This window comes from Lagenorhynchus albirostris, chromosome 6, assembly GCF_949774975.1.
Source record: "Lagenorhynchus albirostris chromosome 6, mLagAlb1.1, whole genome shotgun sequence".
NCBI lineage: Eukaryota > Metazoa > Chordata > Mammalia > Artiodactyla > Delphinidae > Lagenorhynchus > Lagenorhynchus albirostris.
This window is the reverse complement of record NC_083100.1, coordinates 62,955,740-62,969,012: the sequence shown is the minus strand read 5'-3', so window position 1 is coordinate 62,969,012 and position 13,273 is coordinate 62,955,740. Positions and strand designations below refer to the sequence as shown.

General features: G+C 42.8%; 1 pseudogene; it reads left to right on the top strand.

Annotated features, from left to right (window-relative positions):
- Positions 1-11,688: 11,688 nt before the first annotated feature.
- On the top strand, positions 11,689-11,990 carry LOC132521539 (ATP synthase subunit g, mitochondrial-like; annotated as a pseudogene).
- The last annotated feature ends 1,283 nt before the right edge of the window (positions 11,991-13,273 follow it).

The following is a 13,273-nucleotide window of genomic DNA, read 5'->3' as shown; positions in this document are numbered from 1 at the left end:
GTGTTCTCGGCTTTGAATTTTCTCTGTGGAGATCTGTTCTGCATTCCGGTTCATTTTCTTCCGAATGATATTTTTGAAACACGTCGATCTTGCCTAGACTGAATTCAAGAGGAAGAGGCTGAGATTTTTCCATGTTTAGGTCTCGATGGTAAGGAGGATCTAAATGCTGTAGCAGCCACTGAGGGGCGGGAGGCCAGTCTCGAGGCTGGAACAGCCTCCGGACCTCACATCACACTGTGAATATTGGCTTTAGCTTTTCTCTCGTGAAGTCTTCCCCTCTGTAAAACCATTCAAGGCTGCCAGCACCACACTCTCCCCTTCCCTGAGCTGCTCAGAGAGAACTGCACCTGCTCCTGGTGAATTTGGAAGTCCCTTTTGAGCCACAAATTCCGATTTTTTTTAAAAAAGCCCTTAACAAGTCCTTCACTGCTGACATTTAGGTATGTAGGAAGGGCACCCTGATTATGATCAAACCCAGCAAATGATTTCTTTCTCCAAAGGATCATTAAAGGAGAAAAGAAATATTGATTTATACCAAGAAGCGAGAAAAATAGAAAAATACTGCCTTGCAGATAAGCAGGTGTGTGTCAACAGTGTGGATACACTGTCCCGGGATAAGATGAAACAGAGGCCCTTCAGCCATGGGGGCTACAGCTGACTGAGAAGGGAAAGAAATACACAGTGATCCTCAAGGGGCAGACGGGTAGGCCTGCTTCACAGGATCGCAAATGAGACGGAGAACTAAGGAACTGCTCTTGAAGAAAACAGGATTTAACACCAAAGTTCCTCCCTGCTCTTCTTGGTCTCTATAGGTGTACTTCTTTCACCTTCATAAAGCAAAGTTAACCTAATACTTGATTCCTGCTAAGGAATTCGGCATTTTCTAGCAATTTCAGTGTCTTTTAAAACCACAGAGTGAGCAGTGTTGTTTTCCTAAATTACTTCCAAATCCACATCCAGCATTCATCGGCAAATATTTGTCACCGTTACTCTTAGTAGCAGGACACACAAATTATTCAAGGGCTCAACAATCTAGTGGGGGGAAGGGCATGTAAACTGCTAGGCAGGGAGATGGAGGCTTCAAACAGATAATGACAAGAGTGGTACAGGCAGAGTAGGAGGGTAACTAAGTCTGGGGGAGGGGGGCATAAGGTGAGGGTTGGCTGCACACAGAAAGAACCTCTATTAAGAAATAGCCAGTAGGGGCTTCCCTGGTGGCACAGTGGTTAAGAATCCACCTGCCAGCCGCATAGCACAGGGAGATCAGCTCGGTGCTTTGTGACCACCTAGAGGGCTGGGATAGGGAGGGTGGGAGGGAGGGAGACGCAAGAGGGAAGAGATGTGGGGATATATGTATACGTATAACTGATTCCCTTTGTTATAAAGTAGAAACTAACACACCATTGTAAAGCAATTATACTCCAATAAAGATGTTAAAAAAAAAAAAGAATCCACCTGCCAATACAGGGGACATGGGTTCGAGCCCTGGTCTGGGAAGATCCCACATCCTGCAGAGCAACTAAGCCCGTGCACCACAGCTACTGAGCCTGCACTCTAGAGCCCGTGAGCCACAACTCCTGAGCTCACGTGCCTAGAGCCCGTGCTCTGCAACAAGAGAAGCCACTGCAATGAGAAGCCCGCGCACCGCAACCAAGAGTAATGCCCACTTGCTGCAACTAGAGAAAGCCTGCACGCAGCAACGAAGACCCAACGCAGCCAAAAATAAATAAATAAATAAATGTATTAAAAAAAAGAAATAGCCTGTAAATAAGTTAATACCTTAAAAATTTAGTAATAACCACTATTAGATCCCAATATTGAGTTCTAAGTACAATCATTATAATTTGCTTCCAAAATGTCTAGAAAGCTATTCCCTCCTTCAAAACATTAGAAAAAACGCACTTTATTCCCAGTCTTAAATGTGAATGATATTTGATCAATATGTTCAAATCATCAGCAGCATGTGATTTCTACTGTCTAAGGAAACCGAAAAATGGAAATAAGATTCTAGAATCCAATTTTTCCCCTTCTAGCCATGAATCCAGAGCTTATATTTTCTAGCATCTGAATTATTGAAAACTAGGAGAATGGAGTCGGTATAGTTCTGTATTAAACCAGCACCAGCTTTCTGGGGTAAGATTTGTGGTGGTCAGTGCATACAGAATTGTGCTTTCATAAAGCCAAGTTTAAAAAGTTCAGTAACATTTTTATTTTGCGCTGATTATTCAATCTATTTGCCCATTTGCACCACACACACCCACATACCACACACACGCACACACATTCTCAAGACAATTGATGCATAAAAAAAGTATTACTATAAATGAGATAGCAACAAAGATTTATCTGTATTATATACAATATTATGAAATCATTAATGTATTCTGCAAGTTCCTAGCCAAGCCCTGTAGCATTTTTTATTGCACAACAAGAGGCCAGCCTTTAATGAATCAGAAACACAACACGCCACAAAGTAAGACTTAGAGGAAATGAATTTGCAGAACATAGTCTTCATATGCTCTAGACGGTATACGTCACTTACCTGTGAACGTGAAATTGAAGAAGCCAGAAGAAACAATGGACTCCACTGTGGAGAGTCAAAAAGTTTTCTAACCCGTTCCAACTTCAGTTTTCATCATTGTAAAGCACTGAACAGAATTCAAGCTTTTTCGAGAACACTATCTATTTGCTTAAGGGTCAATGCCCTGAAGGCCAGCCTAAGCAGAGTTCAGTGACATCTGAGGAAAGGTTGAACACCCTCAAAATAATAACCCCAAACACAGAGTGCACTTGGGAATCCCTCTGAGGGTGTCAACAGGCTTTGCAAGTGTTGATTCAGCTTCGAAGGAGAGGTGAGACGCCAGCCAGGGGTGCCCAGCAAGAACACTGTGATTCTGGCCATGTCCAACTCTTCTGTTTATAGGACATTATTTTTGAAGAGTTGCTTGAAACCATAACAAGGCAGAAAAAAAATACCTTAAAGCTTTTCCTCCTCAATTTAAAAGATCACTCTTGGAAAATCTTTAGGTTGCAGGCGCTGATATTCCTGCCCCAGCCCCAGAGTTTCATGGAGACAGATAACCTCAAAGAACACCTGAAACAGCCTTTTGCTCAAAACTCTGAGTGCTCAGATGACCCTTGTACCCTGGTCTGAACAGTCAATAACCTCAGGCTCTACCCACCAGATGAAGCCCTGTGTAAGTAAAGATTAATGATTTTTTAAAAGGTCCAAATGAACAGAAAACCAAGTCAAATCAACACCTATAGCTTCTCCAACAGCTTTGTGCTGCCACCCACATCCATTCCTCTCTCTTCTTGTTGGTCCTTCCATCTTCTCAAATGCTCTTATTTCTTCTTTCTCTCCCTACCTGAGTGAACCCTTTCCTAAACACTCCTCGCTATGGCCTTCAGCAATGAATAGTAAATACCCAACATTGGTCATCACTTTATTGGGTACCTGACTCAGCTGAAGAGTTTAACTTGTACCACCTTATTTGGACTTCTCAGTAACCGTAGGAGTTAGGTGCTATCATTGTTATTCCCATTTTATAGTAGAAGAAACTGAAGCTCAGAGAGGTGAAATAATCCACCCAAGGTCTTACAACTAGTAGGTCGAGAACCTATGCTCCTGACCACTGTAAGCTAACCCTCTTCCACCCCATGCTCTGAAATGCCGTGGAGGGACCAATGCTTCCCAGTTTGCAGAAAGCAAGATCAAATTAAACAATAAGATCAAATTTTCTCAATTTAAAATTTTTTGGCCATAAGTTTCTCTTTGAAATTCAGCTTCCACTACTGTTTGTCTCTACTGGAATCTATATACAAGATTTCGATAGTTTGTGATTTAGCCCCAAATTTTGTGTTATTATATTTAGATGTTAAAATCTCAATATATCAAGGTCAGCAAAGGCAAGAAAGATTTCTTGATGTTCCCCTATCTAAACTGGTTTGAGAATCCCGGGGGTAGGTTGACTTCTGAGACAATGCAAATATAATAATATTGGGTTTGGCACCAATTAGGACCCAGGAGAAACAACTTGACACAAAACCAAAAAGGCAGCACAGCTGTGGGATTGTACCTTTGATTGGGGGAAGATTCTCAATAGAATTTTGCTAACTTTGTTGTGGTGAAATTGTTGACAATAGCCAAAGGGTGAAAATGCTCAGGAGAAAACTGAGCAGAGCTTCTCACTGGTCCTACTGTCCTAAGACCTCCCTTTGTGGGGCATATAGACCAGGAGGAAGATAGAGCCTGGAGTTTTAGAGCAGGAAACAACGTTGCAGATATTTCATCCACCCTTCAGCTTATAGATGAGAAGTGAGGACAGAGCAGTGACCCCTCCAGAGGCCCTGGGAGGGTTAATGGCATCTTCCTTTGCTCTTTCAACTCTGGCCCCTTGACAGGGCTGGCCCAGGCAGAGTGAATACCGTGTTAATCATTCCTATTTTGTTCCAGCAGTAGGTGTGTTTTCTTTATGGTTTATGGTCTGAAAACAGGTAAGGTCGTGTTCCCTGCTGTCCTCCAGTTAAAACATCAGCTACTGTTTGAGTGCTTACTATGTGCCAAACACTGTTCTATCCTCTGAGTTACAGGAATGAGCAAAACAGATGAGAATCCCTGTCCTCGGGAACCTTATATTCTGGTGGGGGGAGGAGCTAGACAGTAAAAAAATAAAACATATATGTCAGATGGTGATAAATGCTATGGAGGAAAACATTGCAGGAAAGGGATGTGATAGGGAGCATGCGTATGTGTGAATGTGTGTACGTGTGCGTGTGGCAGACAGGGGAGGGGACGGAGAGTGTTGCCATTTTAAATCAGGTGGTTGGAGAAGATGACATGTAAGGAATGACCTGGGATAAGGAAGAAAGTACGTGAGTATCTGGGAAAACAGCAAATGCAAAATCCCTGAAGCAGGGGCACACCTGGTAAGTTTAAGGAACCACAAGAAGTCCGTGTAGCTAGAGTAGAATAAGTGGGCAGAGCAGTAGCAGGCGGTATCATTATGGTGGAAGGAGGGCAGTGGTTCTCAGGCTGTGGCCACTAGACTAGCGGCAGCAGCATCACCTTTTGGAACTGGAAAATCTGGGTCCTACCCAGACCTACTGAATCAGAAACTCTGCGGACGGCCCCCAGCATGCTGAAGCTTGAGAAACTCTGTCGTAGAGCCTTGGAGGTCACTGTAGACAATTTGGACCATGTTTCAAAATCATACACCAAAATGCCTCAGGGAAGGCCCCAAACCATGAAGACAGAATTCAACCAACAGTTTAAAAAATTATATTGAGGATCATTGTGGGCACTCACTATGGAAGAAAGAAAAGAAGTTACCATTACTTTCATTCCTTGAACCATTTAAGAACAAATTATTGAACATCTATTTGCAAGACACCATGTCAGGTGTTATGCTGATTTCCAACTTGTAAACATTAAGTTAGTGTCCCTGAGAATGTTCAAATCTTAAAGGGAAGATAAGGCTCCACATAAAAAGCAATTAAGGAAAACAAAAAAAGAGGAAACAACATCAAATGTCAAAATGTTCAAAGCGTCTCAAGTATTTAAAATGTGACACATCAGTGGGGACAGGAATCATCAGAGAAAGAGTGTCAGAAGAGGGGAAATTTGAGTTATGTCTCAAAGTAGGAGAAGGTCCAGGTCAGAAATAAAGCGTGAGCAAGGTCATAGAACACATGCAGGCAGCATTGAGAAGGACCAGATGTCTACTGAGAGGAGAGACTAGAAAACGGTGTTTTGTTTGTTGGCAACAGTGGCATCTAGTTTGCTTAAATAGGGAAAGACCGGCAAAGAAGGATTTTGATTCCAGCATGATGCATTGCAGCCAGTCTAAGACTGGAACTTCAGTCCAGGGAAACTTGCACATGTACAACAATGATGGGCTCTTTTGTTTGGTTATTACCACTTTGAAAATCAATATAAATTGCAAAAAGCCAACTTGAATCAGTTAACACATAACTGGCTACGTTTTTGTGGTATGGAGATTAATAGAGAGAAAAATGGCTAGATTAGGGCACCCTTGGGTAGCTCTGTGTTTTGGTTTTTTTTTTGCTGTACGCGGGCCTCTCACTGTTGTGGCCTCCCCCGTTGTGGAGCACAGGCTCCGGACGCGCAGGCTCAGCGGCCATGGCTCACGGGCCCAGCCGCTCCGCGGCATGTGGGATCTTCCCAGACCGGGGCACGAACCCGTGTCCCCTGCATCGGCAGGCGGACTCTCAACCACTGCGCCACCAGGGAAGCCCAGCTCTGTGTTTTTAAAGCCAACTGTGTGGAAGTGTACAATTTCTGTTTTTTCTTTTATTTTTTTGGCTGTGCCATGCAGCTTGCAGGACCTCGGTTCCCCGACCAGGCATCAAACCTGTGCCCCATGCAGTGGAAGTGTGGAGTCCTGACCACTGGACCGCCAGGTAATTCCCCGGAAGGGTAAAATTTCTGTAGTTTAGTTCATTACAGAGGGAGGCAGAATGGTACTGTGAAAAAAGCACAGGTTTATGGAGCCACAAGAACTGGGCTGGTATTCTGGTTCTGCCACTTACTTGCGATGTGATTTAGTTAAGGTAATGAGACTTGTTAATGATACTTGGACTCCTATGAAGTCCAATGGGTCTTGAGTGAAGGAAAATTGGTGGCAGGGGAAGGTGCTCTGCTCCACAAGTCACTCAGGGGCCCAGGCTGACAGAGGTGCCGACATCCTCAACATGTGGCTTTCAAGGTCTCCTTGTACATTGGCATCTAGCCATCACACAAGGGAAGAGAAAATATGGAACATTATGTGTGGACAGTTTCCACAGCCAAACCTGAAAATAACATCCATCACTTCCACTGCATTCCACTGGCCAGGACTCTGTCACATGGTCACATCTACCTGCCAGAGAGACTGGGAGATGAGGTCTAGCTGTGAGCACAGGAGATTTGGTTAAAAGCTAGCCAATCTCAAGAGATGGGCTTTGGAATCACAATGATTTGAGTTCACACACTAGCCAAGTGACTTTGGGCAGGTTATTTCATCTCCATTGGCCTTAGTTTCTTCATCTGTAAAATGGGAGTGATGTATAGGGTGATAAAGCCTGTCTGAACTTCCCTGTGCCATAGATCCTGAGCAAATATGCTGCACGTGGGAAAGAAAGTGTTTTGGATCTGGAGGCAGAGTAGTTTCTCCTCCAGCATGGGTATCACCAAGTTGATCTGACTCCTAGAGACAATTCCCTAAGATTAGGAAATTTTTGTTTAGAGTCTAAGATTTTAGTCTATCTGGATGGCACGTGGATGTACACACCAACATCCCCCAAGCCACCGATTAGACATCCTCTTTACTCACATCCTACAGCTGGCTCTGCCATGAAAAATATATGTTTAAAAAAAATTTTTAATGAAGTTTCTCGATCCCATTTTGTCTAGTCAAGGGTGCCCATGATGAGGTATCAATAGTCGTGGAGTAGAAGCCCTTCCCAAGAAGTCAATGAGATCTATGGCTGTGTGGGGATTATTGGAGATCAGTGTGGTAGGATAACACTGTGAACCAGTAATCCATGGATTTTTCCTCTTCTACTTTCTTTTATCCGGTGACTCACCCCCAGGCAGGAAGGGAGGTGAAACTTCTATCTATCTAAATTAGTATATTCCTAATTTTGTTTTATAGATGTGTAAAAAAGACTAGAAGAAAATACATGAAAATATAAAAGTGATTATCTGTAGGTTATAAAAATGTGAAGGTGGGTGAGTTTTATTTTCTGCCTTGTGCTTTTCTGTGTCTGCTAAATTGGATACAATAAGAGAAAACTATCTCTTTCTGTAATATGCAGGTTATTACATAAAAAGAATAAAGTTCATGACAAACGGTAATGCCTAAAAGGATGCTTCATAAAATTTATACTAATAAGGATTTTTTAAATATATCTAGGGACTCTGGGCACTCTCCAAATACTAGCTGCAGTTCAGTCTTTGCTTTGCTTCCCTAAAGACTTTACCCTCTGCAGAAAAGATAGGGCCTTCATCTGGACATCACAGGCAAGGTTTCTGTGGATTCTAGGTCTTTGTCTTCATTGCAATGTTGGTTTATCCTAACGTAGACCAGCCAGTGTGGTGGTGTCTGAAGCTCCTACTCAGTGGTATGGCCCAATGGTCCCGAACCTGGAGGTAGCCCCAACTCCCTCCAGACCTCTGCCCCTGACCCCACTTCTCCCACAAGCTGGTTCTAATCTGAACAGCCCTTGCGATCCCCTTTGGCCCCGTGGACAGTCTGTCCCAACCCCGTGCCATGAATGGCCTTGGCTCCTGGAAATCCTCCAGGCCCTACCTGTTTGACCATTTAGAGTAAAAGACGTGACACATACGACCCTTCATGATGGGCTTCAAATCATGCTTCCTTTAAGATGATCGTGGGAACCAAAGTTAAAAGTAGTGAGTTGAGGGCTTCCCAGGTGGCGCAGTGGTTGAGAGTTCGCCTGCCGGTGCAGGGGACACGGGTTCGTGCCCTGGTCCGGGAAGATCCCACATGCCATGGAGCGGCTGGACCCGTGAGCCATGGCCGCTGGGCCTGCGCATCCGGAGCCTGTGCTCCGCAACAGGAGGGGCCACAGCAGTGAGAGGCCCACGTACTGCAAAAAAAAAAAAAAAAAAAAAAAAAGTAGTGAGTTGAGTAACCTCAACATATTTTTAGATGCTTTATGCTCCCCCTTTAGAATTAACAATACCAAATAAGCCTGTTTAATCACACTCTTAGCAAGTTGTAGCTTACAATTATCTGAATGCAATATTTTGAACTCCACAGCTATTTATCTTCTTCAGCACTCAGTACTTGGTCAGAATTTCTACTTTTGTTTTCCTCTCTAATGAGGAAAACCAGCACAAAAGTATACACACAGTTGCACACACAGTTATAAAAATTATACACATTTTTATACATCATTGCACACACAGTTATAAAAATTATGAGGGAACATCAATAATTGGAGAAGGGAGAGGAATAGGTGAAATTAATAAAGAAGAAGAAAATCAAAGAGACTCCTGATACAGAATAAAATTCATTAGCAAGTGGTTGTGTCTTTGTAGCTGAGTCATCATTTGAACTGTCAAATGAATGCATTTCTCACTGGAGAGGGGCAGGCCTGCCTGAGGCCTTGGATGAATTGGCTTTGCTTGTCTCAGCTTCACGTGGGACACCTCCATTCTTAAAGTGATCTATCAGTCCTGGAAACATTCTTTTGCTGGGGTGGAAGAGGAGGCGGTAAGACATGGGTGGTTGTTCATCATCAGTCACAAGTTCACAGTAATCCATGCCATGTGGTTATAAATAGGGTGTGAGAGGTTATCTACTACTCCCTAGCTTAAAGCAAGGCAATTTATTCTTAACTCAACATACATTGGCAACAAGGAACCAGTCTTACCAAATCAGTCTGTCATGCCTTTGGCCAGCAATCCAATAGCCACATATGACCAAGATCCAGTTCTCTACATAAGCTTGTCAATCCAGGTGGATGTTGGTAAACTAGTATTTTTAGCTTTGGGGAGAAAGAGCGAAGACAGACACATTACTTTTATTGCTATGTTGCAAATAGCTGTTGAGGGCTCCTCATTTCCACTCTTAATAACTCTAGGCAATGGCTTACGACACCAGGAAACCTAGCTTGTGAAACAGTGCTGTAAAGCTGTGAGCTATCTAGACCTCATTCACTCATTCATGGCTTCTCGCTGACACTTGTCCACGTGCATGTTTGAGAATGTCACGATTTTAAATAGCAATGATTAAGAGTGATTAAATAGGGGCCCCTGGTCATGAGCATCAAACCTCAAACTGACATACAGCAAAATAGAGGACTTGCAGCCAAGTTCAACTTGCATACAACTCTGACGGAGAAGTAGAGGCAGCTGTCCTAATACTAGAGACTCTCTTCCCATTCAGCCCAGGGGTTTCAGCAGACCTCGTGTCAGAGTCCACACTCCTCTCTCCCGGGATGCAGTCAGGCATCCTTCCCTTTAGACTACAGCCCATCCCACACTAGCTGGTTTGCCACATCCTCACTTCTTTATAGGGTATGGAAGGATGGTTGCTTGCATTCTCAGGAATTCATTTCAGGATCTCACATGGTCCTTATGGGCATATTCTTTCTTTTTTTTTTAAATTTATGTATGTATTTTGGCTGCGTTGGGTCTTTGTTGCTGCATGTGGACTTTCTCTAGCTGCAGCGAGGGGGGCTACTCTTCATGGCGGTGCGCAGGCTTCTCATTGCGGTGGCTTCTCTTTGTTGCCGAGCACGTGCTCTAGGCGCGGGCTTCAGTAGTTGTGGCGCGGGGACTCTAGAGCTCAGGCTCAGTAGTTGTGGCACACGGGCTTAGTTGCTCTGTGGCATAGTAGGATCTTCCCAGACCAGGGCTCAATCCCGTGTCCCCTGCACTGGCAGAAGGATTCTTAACCATTGTGCCACCAGGGAAGTCCCCTTATGGGCATATTCTAAGGACAGTCACTAGTTCTTGTTCTTCATCTGGACTGTTGTATATGCCTTTATTTTTAATATAAATGAATGTGTGTGTAGTGTGTGTATGTGTGTGTGTGCACATGCATGCCAAGCAGAAACAAAACTCACAATGTATCATATTCTAAGTTATGGTATTTCCCTCTAAGTCAGAATTTAAGAAATTTTGTCTGGGGGACTTCCCTAGTGGCACAGTGGTTAAGAATCCGTCTGCCAGTGCAGGAGACACAGGTTCGAGCCCTGGTCCGGGAAGATCCCACATGCCTCGGAGCAACTAAGCCCGTGCACCACAACTAGTGAGCCTGCACTCTAGAGCCTGTGAGCCACAGTTACTGAGCCTGCGTGCCACAACTACTGAAGCCTGCACCTAGAGCCCGTGCTCCACAACAAGAGAAGCTACCGCAATGAGAAGCCCGCGCACCGCAACAAAGAGTAGCCCCCGCTCACCACAACTAGAGAAAGCCTGTGCGCAGCAACGAAGACCCAACGCAGCCTAAATAAATAAATAAAACCTCATTTAGACAACAACAACAAAAAAGAAAGAAATTATGTCTGGTGATCATGAGGTGATGACATACTAAAAAATGAAGAGCCACATACTGAGGGCAGCAGGGTGGAGAGATAGAGTCTGGGTCCTGATGATATACTTGAACCACTGAACCAACCCTGAAACCAAATACCTCCATATTTCATGTACTGTGAAATCACTGCTCTTATTATTTAAGCCACCATTACCAGGATATTCTTTCATAGGCAGCTAGGTATATGCTAACAGAAACTCTTTACATTCCTAGAAAGCTCCAGAAATTAAATTGCATTATTACTTTTCAAGGGGGGACACAGGTACACAATTTTATACATTCTGAAGATTTCATCATAGAGAATTCAGAAAATGGCACAAGAAAATAAGTAAGAAAAAAAAAGGAAGTGACAACTCAACTAAGTGACTCTGCAATGATTCATCTCAAATCTTCATTCCAACAACTTCTCGTGGCCTCTCTGAGTGATTCCCCCACCTAAGTGATTACTGACTTCTCTCTCTTCCTTCAGCCTGATTCCTGATGTGTCACTGCCAGCTCAGATCCACTGGTAAAACATTAAGCTCTGCTCTTCTCCGTACTTCTACTTCCCGGAACCCTTTCTTCTCATCAGCCTTGTAAAATACCTATACCTGATACAGTCGACCATCCAAGGTGACAATTTGTCCATAACCTCACTGAGAAGGGCCCAGTGCAAATAAATGCTGCTGTGACTTACTCAAAGCCTAGATTAGCCACATCTTGGCATGACCTTGAGATTGAGCTGGTTTCTCCAACCTCTGCTAAGATTTCTACAACTACTTAGAGCCTGAAAAAATAATCAGTTGTGCTCAAACTGGTTGCTGTAAGTAGCTCACAGTTAAGGAAGCTGTGCTGAAGAGTTTGGTGGCTGGTGAGGCATGGTTGTGACTTTATATCAGTGAGATCATAGGCAAGCCTGGTATTATTGACTATGATGTTTAAGGACCAGTCTTTAACACCTGATTATATTTGGTTTATTATTTGAGTGTTCTTAGACCACGTGTGATCAGACTGGTATCTGAATAAAATAACATAACGTATGATAAAAAATACACCTTTTTCATGCATGAAACCCCATTTATCAATTCTAATATTTCCTATGATATCCTAAGTTTCAGAACATTCATATTTAGCTTTTATAATAAGGCTAAAATTCACAGCAATACTTAAGTTTATACATCTTTCCTCATAATTTCCAACGTTGCTTCTCAATTATCACCTTCAAATCTATAAGCCCCTGAACTACTTATAACTCCCAACACTGAGAAACCACTTCCTCTTGTCTTTACCCTCCTGCTGGATTCACATTTTTCAACTTCCCCTTGCAAGGGCCTGCAGCTGTGTTTTTTGACACAGCTGTTAGATTTTGTCGTAACTCCAATGACCTTTGCTCTCATTTTTATTTTACTCACATCATCATAACATTTCTGATAAATCCCTCTTTTTAAACCTATGGCCTTTTGAACTTTTTAAACAATCTAATGGGTTTAAAAGGGGAAAGGTGGGGCAAGGGATAAATTAGGAGTTTGGGATTAACATATACACACTATATATAAAATAAATAACCAACAAGGACCTACTGTATAGCACAGGGAACTATAGTCAAAATTTTGTAATAACCTATAAGGGAAAAGAATCTGTAAAAGAATATTTTTATATATATAAATCACTTTGCTGCATACCTGAAATTAACACAACATTGTAAATCAACTTCAATTGTAAATATCTCAATAAAAAAAAACCTTTTTTTTAATCTAATGGGTTTAGCTTCTCTCCTTCATGGTAATTCCTAGGTCAACTTGAGCGTAAAGAAGATTCCTCTCTTGGCCTTGGCTCATCTTGGCATTCAGTTCCTTCATCCCAGAGCAGTCTTTGAACAAAGTACATCATTTTACTCCCAGGGTTTACTCCCATTGCTGTAATGTGGACAGGTGCCCAAGAAATACTTAATACTGTTACCCCTTGGGAAAAATCACAATAGGACTGCTTCTGATCCCTAATCCACTCAATCTTTTATTTATTCATTCAACAAATATTCATTTATCAATGACTATTAGCTTAGCATCTCGATAGGCATTATGGATAGAGATGATGAGCAAAACAGGCGTGGTCTCATGAAGTTTATAATCCAAAGGAGAACCAATAATAAATAATCACACAAGCACAGAAATGATGATAAAGGTCATAAAGTCTATTAAGGAAATGTTCAAGAGGCTATGGGAGAG